This window comes from Schistocerca cancellata, chromosome 9 (genome assembly GCF_023864275.1).
Source record: "Schistocerca cancellata isolate TAMUIC-IGC-003103 chromosome 9, iqSchCanc2.1, whole genome shotgun sequence".
In the NCBI taxonomy this organism is placed as follows: Eukaryota; Metazoa; Arthropoda; class Insecta; order Orthoptera; family Acrididae; genus Schistocerca; species Schistocerca cancellata.
Genome location: NC_064634.1, coordinates 302,968,855 through 302,973,353, shown reverse-complemented (window position 1 = coordinate 302,973,353; position 4,499 = coordinate 302,968,855). Strand labels below are relative to the sequence as shown.

General features: G+C 46.7%; 1 non-coding gene across 1 annotated transcript; it reads right to left on the bottom strand.

The window, feature by feature from the left end:
• Positions 1-2,260: 2,260 nt before the first annotated feature.
• Positions 2,261-2,364, bottom strand: LOC126102808 (U6 spliceosomal RNA). The gene has a single exon (XR_007523073.1). It is a non-coding gene; the product is annotated as a U6 spliceosomal RNA (small nuclear RNA).
• Positions 2,365-4,499: the final 2,135 nt, after the last annotated feature.

Genomic DNA, 4,499 nt, shown 5'->3' with positions numbered 1-4,499 from the left:
TCATCGCAGGCGCTCCTGTCTGTGATGCAGCGTCAAGGTAACCGGAGCCATGGTCTCCGAGCTGATAGTCTATGCTGCTGCAAACGTCGTCGAACTGTTCGTGCACATGGTTGTTGTCTTGCAAACGTCTCCATCTGTTGACTCAGGGATCGGGACGTGGCTGCACGATCCGTTACAGCCATGCGGATAAGATGCTTGTCATCTCGACTGCTAGTGATACGAGGCCGTTGGGATCCAGCACGGCGTTCCGTATTACCCGCCTGGACCTACCGATTCCATATTCTACTAACAGTCATTGGATCACGACCAACGCGAGCAGCAATGTCGCGATACGATAAACCGCAATCGCGATAGACTACCATCCGACCTTTATCGAAGTCGGAAACGTGAAGGTACGCATTTCTCCTCCTTACACGAGGCATCACAACAACGTTTCACCAGGCAACGCCGGTCAACTGCTGTTTGTGTATGAGAAATCGGTTGGAAACTTTCCTCATGTCAGCACGTTGTAGGTGTCGCCATCGGCGCCAAGCTTGTGTGAATGCTCTGAAAAGCTAATCATTTGCGTATCACAGCATCTTCTTCCTGTCGGTAAATTTCACGTCTGTAGCACGTCATCTTCGTGGTGTAGCAATTTTAATGGCCAGTAGAGTAGAAGAGAGCAGGGTTCTTTACTGACAGAAGTCTCTGAGAATAAACCGGAAGAAAGAAGACCTCTAGGCAGGCCGAAAATGAGAGGTAGAGACCAGGTTGCGAAGGATCCCTATGTGCTGGGAGCAAGGAAAGAAGATACCGAAGACAGAATGCTGTGGAGAGACCAAAAACCGATTGCGGTTTGTGGGTCCAGGAGAGTAAGAATAAGAGTAAGTATAAAATCCAGGTATTCATGTGGGTCATTTCCACCACTGCACAAAACAATCTGTGCCAATACTTATTTGACTTTCAGTCTTTTTCATAAAGTGTCCTAAACACCTGACATTTACGTACACCATCGATGTGTTCATTATAATCTTTTAAAGCTATCAGTGCCCCAATTTCAATCTTTGTTCCATTTGTCTGGGTCCTGGATAAACTGCATGCTTAATTTGGAAGAAAGTGAAGTCACTGGCCTGGAGCTAAGGGGACTGCTAAGTTTCAGTTATATTTTATGTTATAATTAAATGTTACACGGGTACTATATTTGACATTTTATCCAGATTAACATTGGTATACGTGAAGCTACTACATAAAAATTATCAATCACCTCAGTTCACATATGAATCATACTTTTATTTACGTAACCTTGCAGCGTTGTTTCACACACCAGGTAGCCATTTCTAGTACAGCTGTTCACATTCACGGCTGATGTATAGGCTTCAGAATTGCATGTAGACTGTATTGCCATGCAGCATAGCAGGCATTAACTGTAGGGAATGGGACATGACATTTCTGTCCCTACTGTGTAACGGGCTGTTGAGTTTTGTCATTCCACTCAGAATCTATCGGGACTGCTAGGTGTTGTGGACTGGCAAGACAGCCAATCCACTAGGACGGGAGGCCGAAGGGCACGCGTTTAGGCTCACGCAGGATGGCGTGAGGTCTGGAACAGGACAAGGTCTTTATAGTAGCAAAAATAGTTCGTAGCGTCTGGAATACTTAACTTTAATCCATAATTGGTGAACATCGGTCTGACGGTACAGGCATCACAAGATCAATAGCAATTGATAATGGCGCCTTGCTAGGTCGTAGCAAATGACGTAGCTGAAGGCTATGCTAACTATCGTCTCGGCAAATGAGAGCGTAATTTGTCAGTGAACCATCTCTAGCAAAGTCGGCTGTACAACTGGGCGAGTGCTAGGAAGTGTCTCTAGACCTGCCGTGTGGCGGCGCTCGGTCTGCAATCACTGACAGTGGCGACACGCGGGTCCGTCGTATACTAGCGGACCGCAGCCGATTTAAAGGCTACCACCTAGCAAGTGTGGTGTCTGGCGGTGACACCACACTAGGTCCCGCCATAAAAAAAAGGCTAATTCCATGTAAGTGGTTACATCTTCTTGGACATCTCTGTATAGCAGGAAGATACTTCCTGGCAGATTAAAACTGTGTGCCAGACCGTAACTCGAGCTCAGGACCTTTGCCTTTCGCAGGCAAGTGCTCTACCATCTTTTTTTTTTGTTCTAATTTTTTTCGATATTGCTCGCTGCATTTGTTCGGTGCGGATGTCCCATGACACCCGTGCAAGTTCAGTGTTGAGCCGTTGACTCAGTTTTTTATTGCAGAGGAAAATGTGGAACGGTTCACGATTTTGCGTGTCATCCTTGCGCAGGGGCCATGCCAATCTTCTCTGTATGTTCCAATTTTAATATATATACCGCCGAAGCGAGTTCAAAATGGAAATAATCGTATGGCGTCAGTGGCCGGGAGTTCCCAGGCGCGGAACTCGGACGCCGAGTGCGAGTCTTAGAGTGCGACGCCACATTGGGCGACTTGCACGTCGACAATGGGGATGACAGGATGATGACACCCAGTCCCTGAGGAGAGAAAATCTCCCACCCCGTCCATCTGAGCTAAGCAAGCATGACTCAAGCCCTCTCCTCACAGCTTTACTTCCGCCAGTACCTCGTCTCCAACCTTCCGAACTACATATCAGCGGACACTCCGCTGCAGAGTGAAAATTTTATTCAGGAAGGATACTTGTTTAAATCTGTAAATAATTTGGGGGTAGACAGGGTGCAAAATTGACTGCATGTAACTGCAACGTCTAGCAGCAGCGATGAATGTAACTGGCTGGAAATCGCTTCAAACTGAACTTGGATAACACATAAGGGTTCGTCATTTCATGCTACATTCGTCCCTGTGCCAGAGTCGATCAACTGTATTCGCTGGCGAGTGGTACCGTACCAATCTCTCAGCAACCTGTGAGCAAATGTTTCCAATTGGTGAGATATCTGGCGAACATGCTGCCCAGGGCAACCAGCCCAACACCCTCTGCACTGCAATAGGTCAGGTTAGCGCGGACGACATACAGTCTCGCATTGTCTTGTAGATATAGAAGGCGCAGCCACTGGCCTCAACATGTAAGAAATGTAAAGACTGCCGTGGAAACTAGCGGCTGTGCAAACTAAAGGTTATCCTGAACATCTGGTCAGGTCTACGCTAGTATGAAGATGACCAATGCTATCTAGCAGCGTTCGCTCTCTTCAGAGATTCCTCACATGGGTATGTCCCTTGTGATGTTGCACGTAGAAGCACTATTCGTTTGAAAACACGACTTGGTTCCATTCCTGTGTGCAGTATCACTGTTGGGCGCACGAGCGTCATCACGACTCTCTCTGCTGCCCTTCAAATGTAACTGTAACAATGATCACAGTGCTCATAGACCATGGAGGCCCAGATGTCATAGCACTGAACGTTTGGACTCTCGTCTTGCTGTAAAAAGTCCGTTTCCTGACTCAACGCAAGTGACGTAACTGTACGATTCTGCGTGACTGAGTGAACAGTATATCTGTCCTCTTGAGCACTTGTCGCGTGGTGCCACTGAGATCCTGCATGACCTTGAACATGGCGCGCTTCAGCCCATCGATTCCAGATTTGCATTAACAGTTGTGGTATCCTGACCAGCGTGAATAGCAATTTCATGAAACGAAAAACTGTAGTCTAGATATTCGACGATCCTGCCCCTGCCATATTACGACACTTGCTGGTAGACATTTGTCTTTCTCACGTAAGGCATTACATGATCTTCTCACAAAAACCAGTATTTTAATGCTAATATCTAAATGAGAAACCTGCAGGGTAATCTTTGCACAGATTATAGATTACATTAGTCCTACTCCTACCTACTTTGACAGCGAAATATGCTTCTCAGATCTAGTAAAATGTAGGTGCTGAAAGGCGATCTACACCGCCAGAGACTATGTCTCAAGGGATGGATAGTGGGTCTTGACTGGTTCTAGCACAAATAAAGAAATAAACATCTGCCTGCCATGTCATGCATCTCGACTGCCATGTCACTAGTTTTACAAGTCATGGCAGGCAGATATTTATTTTTGGTTAGAACTGGCCTACGTCCACTACCGACCCCTTCAGATTTAGTCTCTGGCGGTGTAGGGTGCTTTTCGCCGCCTATACTCTACTAGGCATAGCAGGAACATTTCGCTTCCGGAAGTTCTTATCAGTTGCAGTTACGGTTTCCTGTGCTGCTCTCGGAGTGCCATTTTGTAGAGCCTCAATGAGATTGAACAAACTCTTGCTCTTGCACAGAGTCGTAGACCATCCGCGCCAATTTGTCGTTTGTTTCAAGACCCCTTCATGGTGTTGCAAATTGTAGTAGCCTATAGGCTATAGCATAATACCAGCTCTTACCCACAGCTACACTTGCATATTAGTAGTTTTGCTATGATGAGTGATGGTAAGAAAGTAGGCAAGCTATTGCGTGTGCAATAACGTCAACTGCTCTCACGTGTCTGCGATTTTGGTTAAGCATAGCGCGATGCAAAGAGGCGCTCTCCCCCCCACCC